Source organism: Anguilla anguilla, chromosome 19, assembly GCF_013347855.1.
Source record: "Anguilla anguilla isolate fAngAng1 chromosome 19, fAngAng1.pri, whole genome shotgun sequence".
NCBI classification, from domain to species: domain Eukaryota; kingdom Metazoa; phylum Chordata; class Actinopteri; order Anguilliformes; family Anguillidae; genus Anguilla; species Anguilla anguilla.
The window spans coordinates 11,778,453-11,796,839 of record NC_049219.1 but is presented as its reverse complement, the minus strand read 5'-3'; positions in this window follow the sequence as shown (position 1 = coordinate 11,796,839).

Genomic DNA, 18,387 nt, shown 5'->3' with positions numbered 1-18,387 from the left:
GGTCAGGGGTCTGTAACCCTGGTCCTGGAAAGCCACAAGCTCTTCTGCGTTTTTGTTTTCACCCTAAAATCAGTACCCGTTTCAGACCCAAGCAACCAGGTGAAGTGAGCATGGTTCATCATTGTGCAGGAAAACATCATTCAAAGCAAAGAAATCTTCAACAAAGAGAATCTCCTTCATGCGCAGGTGAAGGTGACCAAGATAAGGTGGAATGACCTGGAGAAGTTGGCCCAGAATCAGATGCAGTGGGGAGGACTTATGCATGGCCTGTGCTTAGTGGGGGATGACAGGCCTAAGTAAGCAAGTCAGTACTTGCATAACCCCTTTGTTTGAAGACCCAGACACACGTTGGAGTTCAGGCCCCTTTCATTAGTTTGTACACTCTTGCCATTGAGAGCCCTTGTCCATTCCTGTGCTCAGCTGCCGGTCTGCTATAACCTTAAAGCCACACCCAAGCGCCCACACACGCATTCACGCACGTGCCAAAGAGCGAGCTACAGCTTTAAAACACACCAAAGAACTCAGACTCATTCTATCGTAACAGTTGTTATGCACTGGTGACGTTGCTACCCCTACTGGTGATCCTGTGCCTTTCTCTCTCCCTGGTGATTTGGTGCCACACCCTGATTAGTTGCTGATGGCCTAATTGCCCCCACCTGCCTTTGGACCAACATTGAGAAGGGAATTCTCATCTGTCGAGTAGACATTGGTGGCTGTCCTACCATTTCAGACAGACTGTTTTATGGCTTAACTGTCGGTGGTTTCTGTGTTAATCTGGTGCTGCTTCTTTTATGGTGTTTCCATGTACCTCTAATGTTCAGTTTCTTTTTATTTATTTATTTATTTTTTTAATGTGCGCTTTTGTTTTGGTTGCAGATAAGAGCCAGAAATCTGCAGAGGACCCACCATTTTGTTTATCCTCGGGAGTAAGAATAACTACTATAGGGGTTCATTCCAAACATTTTTTTATTTTTCAAATCCCTGCTTCTTTTCCTCGTGTCCCCTCCTTGCTGCATAGCTCCAGCTAATGGAGGACATGAGCAGGAGATGCATGGTTGAGATATGACGACGGAGGAATCGAGGGAACAGGTATTAGGTCAGGGGTCTGTAACCCTGGTCCTGGAAAGCCACAAGCTCTTCTGCGTTTTTGTTTTCACCCTAAAATCAGTACCCGTTTCAGACCCAAGCAACCAGGTGAAGTGAGCATGGTTCATCATTGTGCAGGAAAACATCATTCAAAGCAAAGAAATCTTCAACAAAGAGAATCTCCTTCATGCGCAGGTGAAGGTGACCAAGATAAGGTGGAATGACCTGGAGAAGTTGGCCCAGAATCAGATGCAGTGGGGAGGACTTATGCATGGCCTGTGCTTAGTGGGGGATGACAGGCCTAAGTAAGCAAGTCAGTACTTGCATAACCCCTTTGTTTGAAGACCCAGACACACGTTGGAGTTCAGGCCCCTTTCATTAGTTTGTACACTCTTGCCATTGAGAGCCCTTGTCCATTCCTGTGCTCAGCTGCCGGTCTGCTATAACCTTAAAGCCACACCCAAGCGCCCACACACACATTCACGCACGTGCCAAAGAGCGAGCTACAGCTTTAAAACACACCAAAGAACTCAGACTCATTCTATCGTAACAGTTGTTATGCACTGGTGACGTTGCAACCCCTACTGGTGATCCTGTGCCTTTCTCTCTCCCTGGTGATTTGGTGCCACACCCTGATTAGTTGCTGATGGCCTAATTGCCCCCACCTGCCTTTGGACCAACATTGAGAAGGGAATTCTCATCTGTCGAGTAGACATTGGTGGCTGTCCTTCCATTTCAGACAGACTGTTTTATGGCTTAACTGTCGGTGGTTTCTGTGTTAATCTGGTGCTGCTTCTTTTATGGTGTTTCCATGTACCTCTAATGTTCAGTTTCTTTTTATTTATTTATTTATTTATTTTATTATGTGCGCTTTTGTTTTGGTTGCAGATTAGAGCCAGAAATCTGCAGAGGACCCACCATTTTGTGTATCCTCGGGAGTAAGAATAACTACTATAGGGGTTCATTCCAAACATTTTTTTATTTTTCAAATCCCTGCTTCTTTTCCTCGTGTCCCCTCCTTGCTGCATAGCTCCAGCTAATGGAGGACATGAGCAGGAGATGCATGGTTGAGATATGACGACGGAGGAATCGAGGGAACAGGTATTAGGTCAGGGGTCTGTAACCCTGGTCCTGGAAAGCCACAAGCTCTTCTGCGTTTTTGTTTTCACCCTAAAATCAGTACCCGTTTCAGACCCAAGCAACCAGGTGAAGTGAGCATGGTTCATCATTGTGCAGGAAAACATCATTCAAAGCAAAGAAATCTTCAACAAAGAGAATCTCCTTCATGCGCAGGTGAAGGTGACCAAGATAAGGTGGAATGACCTGGAGAAGTTGGCCCAGAATCAGATGCAGTGGGGAGGACTTATGCATGGCCTGTGCTTAGTGGGGGATGACAGGCCTAAGTAAGCAAGTCAGTACTTGCATAACCCCTTTGTTTGAAGACCCAGACACACGTTGGAGTTCAGGCCCCTTTCATTAGTTTGTACACTCTTGCCATTGAGAGCCCTTGTCCATTCCTGTGCTCAGCTGCCGGTCTGCTATAACCTTAAAGCCACACCCAAGCGCCCACACACACATTCACGCACGTGCCAAAGAGCGAGCTACAGCTTTAAAACACACCAAAGAACTCAGACTCATTCTATCGTAACAGTTGTTATGCACTGGTGACGTTGCAACCCCTACTGGTGATCCTGTGCCTTTCTCTCTCCCTGGTGATTTGGTGCCACACCCTGATTAGTTGCTGATGGCCTAATTGCCCCCACCTGCCTTTGGACCAACATTGAGAAGGGAATTCTCATCTGTCGAGTAGACATTGGTGGCTGTCCTTCCATTTCAGACAGACTGTTTTATGGCTTAACTGTCGGTGGTTTCTGTGTTAATCTGGTGCTGCTTCTTTTATGGTGTTTCCATGTACCTCTAATGTTCAGTTTCTTTTTATTTATTTATTTATTTATTTTATTATGTGCGCTTTTGTTTTGGTTGCAGATTAGAGCCAGAAATCTGCAGAGGACCCACCATTTTGTGTATCCTCGGGAGTAAGAATAACTACTATAGGGGTTCATTCCAAACATCTTTTTATTTTTCAAATCCCTGCTTCTTTTCCTCGTGTCCCCTCCTTGCTGCATAGCTCCAGCTAATGGAGGACATGAGCAGGAGATGCATGGTTGAGATATGACGACGGAGGAATCGAGGGAACAGGTATTAGGTCAGGGGTCTGTAACCCTGGTCCTGGAAAGCCACAAGCTCTTCTGCGTTTTTGTTTTCACCCTAAAATCAGTACCCGTTTCAGACCCAAGCAACCAGGTGAAGTGAGCATGGTTCATCATTGTGCAGGAAAACATCATTCAAAGCAAAGAAATCTTCAACAAAGAGAATCTCCTTCATGCGCAGGTGAAGGTGACCAAGATAAGGTGGAATGACCTGGAGAAGTTGGCCCAGAATCAGATGCAGTGGGGAGGACTTATGCATGGCCTGTGCTTAGTGGGGGATGACAGGCCTAAGTAAGCAAGTCAGTACTTGCATAACCCCTTTGTTTGAAGACCCAGACACACGTTGGAGTTCAGGCCCCTTTCATTAGTTTGTACACTCTTGCCATTGAGAGCCCTTGTCCATTCCTGTGCTCAGCTGCCGGTCTGCTATAACCTTAAAGCCACACCCAAGCGCCCACACACGCATTCACGCACGTGCCAAAGAGCGAGCTACAGCTTTAAAACACACCAAAGAACTCAGACTCATTCTATCGTAACAGTTGTTATGCACTGGTGACGTTGCTACCCCTACTGGTGATCCTGTGCCTTTCTCTCTCCCTGGTGATTTGGTGCCACACCCTGATTAGTTGCTGATGGCCTAATTGCCCCCACCTGCCTTTGGACCAACATTGAGAAGGGAATTCTCATCTGTCGAGTAGACATTGGTGGCTGTCCTACCATTTCAGACAGACTGTTTTATGGCTTAACTGTCGCTGGTTTCTGTGTTAATCTGGTGCTGCTTCTTTTATGGTGTTTCCATGTACCTCTAATGTTCAGTTTCTTTTTATTTATTTATTTATTTTTTTAATGTGCGCTTTTGTTTTGGTTGCAGATTAGAGCCAGAAATCTGCAGAGGACCCACCATTTTGTTTATCCTCGGGAGTAAGAATAACTACTATAGGGGTTCATTCCAAACATTTTTTTATTTTTCAAATCCCTGCTTCTTTTCCTCGTGTCCCCTCCTTGCTGCATAGCTCCAGCTAATGGAGGACATGAGCAGGAGATGCATGGTTGAGATATGACGACGGAGGAATCGAGGGAACAGGTATTAGGTCAGGGGTCTGTAACCCTGGTCCTGGAAAGCCACAAGCTCTTCTGCTTTTTTGTTTTCACCCTAAAATCAGCACCCGTTTCAGACCCAAGCAACCAGGTGAAGTGAGCTAACTGTGTAATCAACTGCGCTAATTGATTAATTAAGTGCAGAATCTGTGGCTCTCCAAGACCAGGGTTACAGATCGCTGTAGTAAGCAAATGGAACATCCCTGCTCGATCAAGCGTCTGTTTGAGGTGACATCAGTACCTAATGACGCGTTGCGCCGCTGTATCACCTGTCACCGGGCTGGTATCAGATTGTAAAGTTATTTCTTTGCATTATTTTCAATGATTTCCGCCCATGGAACGTGACAGATGTGAAAATAAAATTAGAAATAGCATAGATGTTGTCCTTCAATTACCCTGTATCTAAGGTGTTCGACTAGCACTGCCTCAATAAAATAGATAAAATAAGCGATTGAAATGAATCCCTGGTCTGAGTAGTCTTCTTTAGGCTCAACTTTGGTCCACTCCTATCACACCCAGTGCCTAATGACTATTTGTATGCATTTTATATTGTTGTGTGTCACTTTGAAATAAACATGTTTGGGACGGCACGGTGGTTAAGTGAAACTTAAGTGGTGTGTGGGCCTGCCTTGCAATGGATTGGAGACCTGTTGAGAGTACAATCCTGCATCTCACTCACTGCATGCTTGGATAGGCTCCAGACCGCGCCCGCCCCAAGGAATGTCTAATCACCATCATGCGCACCTGAAAGCGTTTCTGTGTTCTGTGTTCGTTTCCTGCATCTCATTCAGGTGTGTCTTGGGTGTCTGTGATCTCATCTTCTTCTACCCTCTGAAGCAGCCGTGTGTCTACGACGATGTAGGTGGCGCAACGGTATCGCCGTTGTCTTTCAATGCCAAGGTTCCCGGTTCGAGTCCCGGGTCCCCTTTATGTTTGTCTTGGATGTTTCACACTGTACGCTTTATAATGCTGAATAAGAGGTGGGTAGCTTGGGTGCTGGAGTGGCTCAGCGGGTAAGTGTGCCGGTCTCAGAAATTCAGAAATTCAGAAATTGTGGGTTCAAGCCCCACTCCTGCAATGTGCCTTTGTCTAATCCCTGTTTCTCATCCACAGGTCCTGATGCGTGAGCAGATCCAGACGGTGTCCGAGAGGGTGTGGCGGCGGCGGCAGCGGAGGCGGAGAGGTAAGTTGGGGGGGAGGGGTAGAAGGGGGGCGCTGGCCCCCCGGAGGAGTGGAGGAGGAACGGTGGGGGTGTTGGAGCAGGGGGGAAGAGAGAGGGGGGAGTCTTAGTTTGCTGGCCGGGCCGGCCCCCCTATATATAAAAATTATATAATATAGGGGGGCCGGCCCGGCCAGCCAGCAAACTAAGACTCCCCCCTCTCTCTTCCCCCCTGCTCCAGCACCCCCACCGTTCCTCCTCCACGCCTCCGGGGGGCCAGCGCCCCCCTTCTACCCCTCCCCCCCAACTTACCTCTCCGCCGCCGCCGCCGCCGCCACACCCTCTGGGACACCGTCTGGATCTGCTCACGCATCAGGACCTGTGGATGAGAAACAGGGATTAGACAAAGGCACATTGCAGGAGTGGGGCTTGAACCCACAATTTCAGAATTTCTGAGACCGGCACACTTACCCGCTGAGCCACTGCCGACCTCTGGCTCCAGGGCTGCAGAGGGTAGAAGAACCAGTGAGACCAAAGAGGCCCAAGAAAAACCAAATGGAACACGCGGGATCGAACTCACGAGCTTCGCATTCAAAGACATCGACAGTACCGCTACGCCACCAGTCAGGCAACAGAACCAAGGGTGCTGCATCGGGTAACAGAAGATGAGAACCCAACAACACAAGAATATCTAAAGTAGACGCGAGATTTGAACACCGAAGCTTGGGTTCCAAAGACGGCGACAGTACCATCGCGCCACCCGCAATCGAGCCGAGGCAGAGGCGTTTCAGATGGTAGAGGAAGATGAGAACAGAGAACCGCAAGCGAAAAAGAGGCCAAGAACAAGGCTCGAACCCTGAACGCGCTGCATCGCGAACCGAAGACGGCACCACTAGGCCACGGCGGCCGTTACGCTCGCGCCAGATTTTTAAATATTTTACTGTGCAGAACTGGAGTTCTTCCACAGGAGGGGAAGGTGAGACGCATTACAAGTGACACAGCCTGCTTCAGTTTTCATCGCGCAAAGGATTTCAGTTCTTGAGATGATGTGGTTAGCCTGCTTTTTCTTCTTCTACACATAGACATTTAGAGTCTTGGTTTGTAATGTTGTGTTGTGAATTATAATTTCTTTTTTTTCTTCACAAATGAGGTCTGAGTCATTTAGAAGTTTTAGGCAACAGTGAAGCAGAAAAACAATCTTGGGCTCCAAATGGCAAAGGGCGTACCATCCTACCCACACGAGGTGCAACCTGTGGCCCCAAATTATTTAATCTAAAAACAGGTATATTTAATTATTGTGCACTCTTAGCCATCTAATTAATAACAAATTGGGAGTTCCCCGCTCAGGGTAGTAAACATGTACAGGCAAACAGGCATGGTAGAGAGGGTGTCCCTATGTCAGATGATCAGACCGCTGTCACATCGCATCATATTGTGGTTGCGGCAGAGAATTGACTTATCCCCCTTTGTTTTGGCAATTTACAGTTCTTTGACAAAACGCCAAAAAAGTTATCAGTTTCCAAATTGTAATGCTTACAAGTTGTCCTTTGCACATGTTGGCATACACAGAAAATAGCAGGCAATCACATTCGTGGGTCGGTGATGATAAACAAAATGCATTATGGGTATCTAATCTGTACAGACACATCTTGAGGACGACACATAAAGGACTACACATTGGAATTCAGGCCCCTTTCATTAGTTTTTACACCCTTGCCATTGAGAGCCCAAGTCCATTCCTCTGCTCAGCTGCTGGACTGCTGTTACCTTAAACCCATAACCAACCAACGCACACACGCACTCACAAAAGAGCAGGCTACAGATTTAGGCTACAAAAACGTACTCATCCTGTGATCACAGTTATGTAACGGCGACTTTGCTACCCCTACTGCTGACCCTGTGCCTCTGTCACTCCCCGCTGATTTGGTGCCACACCCTGATGAGCTGCTGATGGCCTAATTGCTTCCACCTGCCTTTGGTCCAACATTGGCCCTGCTTTAGCTGAAGAAGGACATTCTCATCTGTCGAGTTGACGCTTGAGACACACAGTTTTCTGGCTTAACAGTTGGCGGTTTCTGTGTTCGCAACCTGGTGCGCCACTGGCTCGATTTACTGTCCATCTCATGGTTCATCATTGTGGAGGGAAACATGACTCAAGGGAAAGAAAACTTCAACAAACGAATCTCCTTCATGCACAGGTGAAGGTGACCAAGATGGGGTGGAATGACCTGGAGAACTTTGTCCAAAACCAGGTGCAGCGGGGGGGGGGCTTGTGGATGGCCTGTGCTTAGTGGGGGATGACGGGCCTACGTAAGCAAGTCAATACTTGCATAACCCCGTTTGTTTGAAGACCCAGACATACGTTGGAGTTCAGGCCCCTTTCATTAGTTTTTACACTCTTGCCATTCAGAGCCCAAGTCCATTCCTCTGCTCAGCTGCTGGACTGCTGTTACCTTAAACCCATAACCAACCAACGCACACACGCACTCACAAAAGAGCAGGCTACAAAAACGTACTCATCCTGTGATCACAGTTATGTAACGGCGACTTTGCTACCCCTACTGCTGACCCTGTGCCTCTGTCACTCCCCGGTGATTTGGTGCCACACCCTGATGAGCTGCTGATGGCCTAATTGCCTCCACCTGCCTTTGGACCAACATTGGCCCTGCTTTGGCTGAAGAAGGGAATTGTCATCTGTCGAGTTGACGCATGAGACAGACTGTTTTCTGGCTTAACAGTTGGCGGTTTCTGTGTTCGCAGCCTGGTGCGCGGCTGGCTCGATTAACTGTCCATCTCATGGTTCATCGTTGCGGAGGAAAACATCATTCAAAGCAAAGAGAACTTCAACAAACGTATCTCCTTCATGCGCAGGTGAAGGTGACCAAGAGAAGGTGGAATGGCCTGGAGAAGCTGGCCCAGAATCAGATGCAGTGGGGAGGAGTTATGGATGGCCTTTGCGTAGTGGGGGATGACAGGCCTAAGTAAGCAAGTCAGTACTTGCATAACCCCTTTGTCTGAAGACCCAGACACACGTTGGAATCAGGCCCTGGTCTTAAAAAGCCACAATCTCTGCTGGTTTTTGTTTTCACCCTCAAATCAGTACCCGTTTCAGACCCAAGCAACCAGGTGAAGTGAGCATGGTTCATCATTGTGCAGGAAAACATCATTCAACGCAAAGAAATCTTCAACAAAGAGAATCTCCTTCATGCGCAGGTGAAGGTGACCAAGAGAAGGTGGAATGGCCTGGAGAAGCTGGCCCAGAATCAGATGCAGTGGGGAGGAGTTATGGATGGCCTGTGCTTAGTGGGGGATGACAGGCCTAAGTAAGCAAGTCAGTACTTGCATAACCCCTTTGTCTGAAGACCCAGACACACGTTGGAATCAGGCCCTGGTCTTAAAAAGCCACAATCTCTGCTGGTTTTTGTTTTCACCCTCAAATCAGTACCCGTTTCAGACCCAAGCAACCAGGTGAAGTGAGCATGGTTCATCATTGTGCAGGAAAACATCATTCAACGCAAAGAAATCTTCAACAAAGAGAATCTCCTTCATGCGCAGGTGAAGGTGACCAAGAGAAGGTGGAATGGCCTGGAGAAGCTGGCCCAGAATCAGATGCAGTGGGGAGGAGTTATGGATGGCCTGTGCTTAGTGGGGGATGACAGGCCTAAGTAAGCAAGTCAGTACTTGCATAACCCCTTTGTCTGAAGACCCAGACACACGTTGGAATCAGGCCCTGGTCTTAAAAAGCCACAATCTCTGCTGGTTTTTGTTTTCACCCTCAAATCAGTACCCGTTTCAGACCCAAGCAACCAGGTGAAGTGAGCATGGTTCATCATTGTGCAGGAAAACATCATTCAAAGCAAAGAAATCTTCAACAAAGAGAATCTCCTTCATGCGCAGGTGAAGGTGACCAAGATAAGGTGGAATGACCTGGAGAAGTTGGCCCAGAATCAGATGCAGTGGGGAGGACTTATGCATGGCCTGTGCTTAGTGGGGGATGACAGGCCTAAGTAAGCAAGTCAGTACTTGCATAACCCCTTTGTTTGAAGACCCAGACACACGTTGGAGTTCAGGCCCCTTTCATTAGTTTGTACACTCTTGCCATTGAGAGCCCTTGTCCATTCCTGTGCTCAGCTGCCGGTCTGCTATAACCTTAAAGCCACACCCAAGCGCCCACACACGCATTCACGCACGTGCCAAAGAGCGAGCTACAGCTTTAAAACACACCAAAGAACTCAGACTCATTCTATCGTAACAGTTGTTATGCACTGGTGACGTTGCTACCCCTACTGGTGATCCTGTGCCTTTCTCTCTCCCTGGTGATTTGGTGCCACACCCTGATTAGTTGCTGATGGCCTAATTGCCCCCACCTGCCTTTGGACCAACATTGAGAAGGGAATTCTCATCTGTCGAGTAGACATTGGTGGCTGTCCTACCATTTCAGACAGACTGTTTTATGGCTTAACTGTCGCTGGTTTCTGTGTTAATCTGGTGCTGCTTCTTTTATGGTGTTTCCATGTACCTCTAATGTTCAGTTTCTTTTTATTTATTTATTTATTTTTTTAATGTGCGCTTTTGTTTTGGTTGCAGATTAGAGCCAGAAATCTGCAGAGGACCCACCATTTTGTTTATCCTCGGGAGTAAGAATAACTACTATAGGGGTTCATTCCAAACATTTTTTTATTTTTCAAATCCCTGCTTCTTTTCCTCGTGTCCCCTCCTTGCTGCATAGCTCCAGCTAATGGAGGACATGAGCAGGAGATGCATGGTTGAGATATGACGACGGAGGAATCGAGGGAACAGGTATTAGGTCAGGGGTCTGTAACCCTGGTCCTGGAAAGCCACAAGCTCTTCTGCTTTTTTGTTTTCACCCTAAAATCAGCACCCGTTTCAGACCCAAGCAACCAGGTGAAGTGAGCTAACTGTGTAATCAACTGCGCTAATTGATTAATTAAGTGCAGAATCTGTGGCTCTCCAAGACCAGGGTTACAGATCGCTGTAGTAAGCAAATGGAACATCCCTGCTCGATCAAGCGTCTGTTTGAGGTGACATCAGTACCTAATGACGCGTTGCGCCGCTGTATCACCTGTCACCGGGCTGGTATCAGATTGTAAAGTTATTTCTTTGCATTATTTTCAATGATTTCCGCCCATGGAACGTGACAGATGTGAAAATAAAATTAGAAATAGCATAGATGTTGTCCTTCAATTACCCTGTATCTAAGGTGTTCGACTAGCACTGCCTCAATAAAATAGATAAAATAAGCGATTGAAATGAATCCCTGGTCTGAGTAGTCTTCTTTAGGCTCAACTTTGGTCCACTCCTATCACACCCAGTGCCTAATGACTATTTGTATGCATTTTATATTGTTGTGTGTCACTTTGAAATAAACATGTTTGGGACGGCACGGTGGTTAAGTGAAACTTAAGTGGTGTGTGGGCCTGCCTTGCAATGGATTGGAGACCTGTTGAGAGTACAATCCTGCATCTCACTCACTGCATGCTTGGATAGGCTCCAGACCGCGCCCGCCCCAAGGAATGTCTAATCACCATCATGCGCACCTGAAAGCGTTTCTGTGTTCTGTGTTCGTTTCCTGCATCTCATTCAGGTGTGTCTTGGGTGTCTGTGATCTCATCTTCTTCTACCCTCTGAAGCAGCCGTGTGTCTACGACGATGTAGGTGGCGCAACGGTATCGCCGTTGTCTTTCAATGCCAAGGTTCCCGGTTCGAGTCCCGGGTCCCCTTTATGTTTGTCTTGGATGTTTCACACTGTACGCTTTATAATGCTGAATAAGAGGTGGGTAGCTTGGGTGCTGGAGTGGCTCAGCGGGTAAGTGTGCCGGTCTCAGAAATTCAGAAATTCAGAAATTGTGGGTTCAAGCCCCACTCCTGCAATGTGCCTTTGTCTAATCCCTGTTTCTCATCCACAGGTCCTGATGCGTGAGCAGATCCAGACGGTGTCCGAGAGGGTGTGGCGGCGGCGGCAGCGGAGGCGGAGAGGTAAGTTGGGGGGGAGGGGTAGAAGGGGGGCGCTGGCCCCCCGGAGGAGTGGAGGAGGAACGGTGGGGGTGTTGGAGCAGGGGGGAAGAGAGAGGGGGGAGTCTTAGTTTGCTGGCCGGGCCGGCCCCCCTATATATAAAAATTATATAATATAGGGGGGCCGGCCCGGCCAGCCAGCAAACTAAGACTCCCCCCTCTCTCTTCCCCCCTGCTCCAGCACCCCCACCGTTCCTCCTCCACGCCTCCGGGGGGCCAGCGCCCCCCTTCTACCCCGCCCCCCCAACTTACCTCTCCGCCGCCGCCGCCGCCGCCGCCACACCCTCTGGGACCCCGGCGGGATCTGCTCACGCATCAGGACCTGGGGATGAGAAACAGGGATTAGACAAAGGCACATTGCAGGAGTGGGGCTTGAACCCACAATTTCAGAATTTCTGAGACCGGCACACTTACCCGCTGAGCCACTGCCGACCTCTGGCTCCAGGGCTGCAGAGGGTAGAAGAACCAGTGAGACCAAAGAGGCCCAAGAAAAACCAAATGGAACACGCGGGATCGAACTCACGAGCTTCGCATTCAAAGACATCGACAGTACCGCTACGCCACCAGTCAGGCAACAGAACCAAGGGTGCTGCATCGGGTAACAGAAGATGAGAACCCAACAACACAAGAATATCTAAAGTAGACGCGAGATTTGAACACCGAAGCTTGGGTTCCAAAGACGGCGACAGTACCATCGCGCCACCCGCAATCGAGCCGAGGCAGAGGCGTTTCAGATGGTAGAGGAAGATGAGAACAGAGAACCGCAAGCGAAAAAGAGGCCAAGAACAAGGCTCGAACCCTGAACGCGCTGCATCGCGAACCGAAGACGGCACCACTAGGCCACGGCGGCCGTTACGCTCGCGCCAGATTTTTAAATATTTTACTGTGCAGAACTGGAGTTCTTCCACAGGAGGGGAAGGTGAGACGCATTACAAGTGACACAGCCTGCTTCAGTTTTCATCGCGCAAAGGATTTCAGTTCTTGAGATGATGTGGTTAGCCTGCTTTTTCTTCTTCTACACATAGACATTTAGAGTCTTGGTTTGTAATGTTGTGTTGTGAATTATAATTTCTTTTTTTTCTTCACAAATGAGGTCTGAGTCATTTAGAAGTTTTAGGCAACAGTGAAGCAGAAAAACAATCTTGGGCTCCAAATGGCAAAGGGCGTACCATCCTACCCACACGAGGTGCAACCTGTGGCCCCAAATTATTTAATCTAAAAACAGGTATATTTAATTATTGTGCACTCTTAGCCATCTAATTAATAACAAATTGGGAGTTCCCCGCTCAGGGTAGTAAACATGTACAGGCAAACAGGCATGGTAGAGAGGGTGTCCCTATGTCAGATGATCAGACCGCTGTCACATCGCATCATATTGTGGTTGCGGCAGAGAATTGACTTATCCCCCTTTGTTTTGGCAATTTACAGTTCTTTGACAAAACGCCAAAAAAGTTATCAGTTTCCAAATTGTAATGCTTACAAGTTGTCCTTTGCACATGTTGGCATACACAGAAAATAGCAGGCAATCACATTCGTGGGTCGGTGATGATAAACAAAATGCATTATGGGTATCTAATCTGTACAGACACATCTTGAGGACGACACATAAAGGACTACACATTGGAATTCAGGCCCCTTTCATTAGTTTTTACACCCTTGCCATTGAGAGCCCAAGTCCATTCCTCTGCTCAGCTGCTGGACTGCTGTTACCTTAAACCCATAACCAACCAACGCACACACGCACTCACAAAAGAGCAGGCTACAGATTTAGGCTACAAAAACGTACTCATCCTGTGATCACAGTTATGTAACGGCGACTTTGCTACCCCTACTGCTGACCCTGTGCCTCTGTCACTCCCCGCTGATTTGGTGCCACACCCTGATGAGCTGCTGATGGCCTAATTGCTTCCACCTGCCTTTGGTCCAACATTGGCCCTGCTTTAGCTGAAGAAGGACATTCTCATCTGTCGAGTTGACGCTTGAGACACACAGTTTTCTGGCTTAACAGTTGGCGGTTTCTGTGTTCGCAACCTGGTGCGCCACTGGCTCGATTTACTGTCCATCTCATGGTTCATCATTGTGGAGGGAAACATGACTCAAGGGAAAGAGAACTTCAACAAACGAATCTCCTTCATGCACAGGTGAAGGTGACCAAGATGGGGTGGAATGACCTGGAGAACTTTGTCCAAAACCAGGTGCAGCGGGGGGGGGGCTTGTGGATGGCCTGTGCTTAGTGGGGGATGACGGGCCTACGTAAGCAAGTCAATACTTGCATAACCCCGTTTGTTTGAAGACCCAGACATACGTTGGAGTTCAGGCCCCTTTCATTAGTTTTTACACTCTTGCCATTCAGAGCCCAAGTCCATTCCTCTGCTCAGCTGCTGGACTGCTGTTACCTTAAACCCATAACCAACCAACGCACACACGCACTCACAAAAGAGCAGGCTACAAAAACGTACTCATCCTGTGATCACAGTTATGTAACGGCGACTTTGCTACCCCTACTGCTGACCCTGTGCCTCTGTCACTCCCCGGTGATTTGGTGCCACACCCTGATGAGCTGCTGATGGCCTAATTGCCTCCACCTGCCTTTGGACCAACATTGGCCCTGCTTTGGCTGAAGAAGGGAATTGTCATCTGTCGAGTTGACGCATGAGACAGACTGTTTTCTGGCTTAACAGTTGGCGGTTTCTGTGTTCGCAGCCTGGTGCGCGGCTGGCTCGATTAACTGTCCATCTCATGGTTCATCGTTGCGGAGGAAAACATCATTCAAAGCAAAGAGAACTTCAACAAACGTATCTCCTTCATGCGCAGGTGAAGGTGACCAAGAGAAGGTGGAATGGCCTGGAGAAGCTGGCCCAGAATCAGATGCAGTGGGGAGGAGTTATGGATGGCCTTTGCGTAGTGGGGGATGACAGGCCTAAGTAAGCAAGTCAGTACTTGCATAACCCCTTTGTCTGAAGACCCAGACACACGTTGGAATCAGGCCCTGGTCTTAAAAAGCCACAATCTCTGCTGGTTTTTGTTTTCACCCTCAAATCAGTACCCGTTTCAGACCCAAGCAACCAGGTGAAGTGAGCATGGTTCATCATTGTGCAGGAAAACATCATTCAACGCAAAGAAATCTTCAACAAAGAGAATCTCCTTCATGCGCAGGTGAAGGTGACCAAGAGAAGGTGGAATGGCCTGGAGAAGCTGGCCCAGAATCAGATGCAGTGGGGAGGAGTTATGGATGGCCTGTGCTTAGTGGGGGATGACAGGCCTAAGTAAGCAAGTCAGTACTTGCATAACCCCTTTGTCTGAAGACCCAGACACACGTTGGAATCAGGCCCTGGTCTTAAAAAGCCACAATCTCTGCTGGTTTTTGTTTTCACCCTCAAATCAGTACCCGTTTCAGACCCAAGCAACCAGGTGAAGTGAGCATGGTTCATCATTGTGCAGGAAAACATCATTCAACGCAAAGAAATCTTCAACAAAGAGAATCTCCTTCATGCGCAGGTGAAGGTGACCAAGAGAAGGTGGAATGGCCTGGAGAAGCTGGCCCAGAATCAGATGCAGTGGGGAGGAGTTATGGATGGCCTGTGCTTAGTGGGGGATGACAGGCCTAAGTAAGCAAGTCAGTACTTGCATAACCCCTTTGTCTGAAGACCCAGACACACGTTGGAATCAGGCCCTGGTCTTAAAAAGCCACAATCTCTGCTGGTTTTTGTTTTCACCCTCAAATCAGTACCCGTTTCAGACCCAAGCAACCAGGTGAAGTGAGCATGGTTCATCATTGTGCAGGAAAACATCATTCAAAGCAAAGAAATCTTCAACAAAGAGAATCTCCTTCATGCGCAGGTGAAGGTGACCAAGATAAGGTGGAATGACCTGGAGAAGTTGGCCCAGAATCAGATGCAGTGGGGAGGACTTATGCATGGCCTGTGCTTAGTGGGGGATGACAGGCCTAAGTAAGCAAGTCAGTACTTGCATAACCCCTTTGTTTGAAGACCCAGACACACGTTGGAGTTCAGGCCCCTTTCATTAGTTTGTACACTCTTGCCATTGAGAGCCCTTGTCCATTCCTGTGCTCAGCTGCCGGTCTGCTATAACCTTAAAGCCACACCCAAGCGCCCACACACGCATTCACGCACGTGCCAAAGAGCGAGCTACAGCTTTAAAACACACCAAAGAACTCAGACTCATTCTATCGTAACAGTTGTTATGCACTGGTGACGTTGCTACCCCTACTGGTGATCCTGTGCCTTTCTCTCTCCCTGGTGATTTGGTGCCACACCCTGATTAGTTGCTGATGGCCTAATTGCCCCCACCTGCCTTTGGACCAACATTGAGAAGGGAATTCTCATCTGTCGAGTAGACATTGGTGGCTGTCCTACCATTTCAGACAGACTGTTTTATGGCTTAACTGTCGCTGGTTTCTGTGTTAATCTGGTGCTGCTTCTTTTATGGTGTTTCCATGTACCTCTAATGTTCAGTTTCTTTTTATTTATTTATTTATTTTTTTAATGTGCGCTTTTGTTTTGGTTGCAGATTAGAGCCAGAAATCTGCAGAGGACCCACCATTTTGTTTATCCTCGGGAGTAAGAATAACTACTATAGGGGTTCATTCCAAACATTTTTTTATTTTTCAAATCCCTGCTTCTTTTCCTCGTGTCCCCTCCTTGCTGCATAGCTCCAGCTAATGGAGGACATGAGCAGGAGATGCATGGTTGAGATATGACGACGGAGGAATCGAGGGAACAGGTATTAGGTCAGGGGTCTGTAACCCTGGTCCTGGAAAGCCACAAGCTCTTCTGCTTTTTTGTTTTCACCCTAAAATCAGCACCCGTTTCAGACCCAAGCAACCAGGTGAAGTGAGCTAACTGTGTAATCAACTGCGCTAATTGATTAATTAAGTGCAGAATCTGTGGCTCTCCAAGACCAGGGTTACAGATCGCTGTAGTAAGCAAATGGAACATCCCTGCTCGATCAAGCGTCTGTTTGAGGTGACATCAGTACCTAATGACGCGTTGCGCCGCTGTATCACCTGTCACCGGGCTGGTATCAGATTGTAAAGTTATTTCTTTGCATTATTTTCAATGATTTCCGCCCATGGAACGTGACAGATGTGAAAATAAAATTAGAAATAGCATAGATGTTGTCCTTCAATTACCCTGTATCTAAGGTGTTCGACTAGCACTGCCTCAATAAAATAGATAAAATAAGCGATTGAAATGAATCCCTGGTCTGAGTAGTCTTCTTTAGGCTCAACTTTGGTCCACTCCTATCACACCCAGTGCCTAATGACTATTTGTATGCATTTTATATTGTTGTGTGTCACTTTGAAATAAACATGTTTGGGACGGCACGGTGGTTAAGTGAAACTTAAGTGGTGTGTGGGCCTGCCTTGCAATGGATTGGAGACCTGTTGAGAGTACAATCCTGCATCTCACTCACTGCATGCTTGGATAGGCTCCAGACCGCGCCCGCCCCAAGGAATGTCTAATCACCATCATGCGCACCTGAAAGCGTTTCTGTGTTCTGTGTTCGTTTCCTGCATCTCATTCAGGTGTGTCTTGGGTGTCTGTGATCTCATCTTCTTCTACCCTCTGAAGCAGCCGTGTGTCTACGACGATGTAGGTGGCGCAACGGTATCGCCGTTGTCTTTCAATGCCAAGGTTCCCGGTTCGAGTCCCGGGTCCCCTTTATGTTTGTCTTGGATGTTTCACACTGTACGCTTTATAATGCTGAATAAGAGGTGGGTAGCTTGGGTGCTGGAGTGGCTCAGCGGGTAAGTGTGCCGGTCTCAGAAATTCAGAAATTCAGAAATTGTGGGTTCAAGCCCCACTCCTGCAATGTGCCTTTGTCTAATCCCTGTTTCTCATCCACAGGTCCTGATGCGTGAGCAGATCCAGACGGTGTCCGAGAGGGTGTGGCGGCGGCGGCAGCGGAGGCGGAGAGGTAAGTTGGGGGGGAGGGGTAGAAGGGGGGCGCTGGCCCCCCGGAGGAGTGGAGGAGGAACGGTGGGGGTGTTGGAGCAGGGGGGAAGAGAGAGGGGGGAGTCTTAGTTTGCTGGCCGGGCCGGCCCCCCTATATATAAAAATTATATAATATAGGGGGGCCGGCCCGGCCAGCCAGCAAACTAAGACTCCCCCCTGCTCCAGCACCCCCACCGTTCCTCCTCCACGCCTCCGGGGGGCCAGCGCCCCCCTTCTACCCCTCCCCCCCAACTTACCTCTCCGCCGCCGCCGCCGCCGCCGCCGCCGCCACACCCTCTGGGACACCGTCTGGATCTGCTCACGCATCAGGACCTGTGGATGAGAAACAGGGATTAGACAAAGGCACATTGCAGGAGTGGGGCTTGAACCCACAATTTCAGAATTTCTGAGACCGGCACACTTACCCGCTGAGCCACTGCCGACCTCTGGCTCCAGGGCTGCAGAGGGTAGAAGAACCAGTGAGACCAAAGAGGCCCAAGAAAAACCAAATGGAACACGCGGGATCGAACTCACGAGCTTCGCATTCAAAGACATCGACAGTACCGCTACGCCACCAGTCAGGCAACAGAACCAAGGGTGCTGCATCGGGTAACAGAAGATGAGAACCCAACAACACAAGAATATCTAAAGTAGACGCGAGATTTGAACACCGAAGCTTGGGTTCCAAAGACGGCGACAGTACCATCGCGCCACCCGCAATCGAGCCGAGGCAGAGGCGTTTCAGATGGTAGAGGAAGATGAGAACAGAGAACCGCAAGCGAAAAAGAGGCCAAGAACAAGGCTCGAACCCTGAACGCGCTGCATCGCGAACCGAAGACGGCAC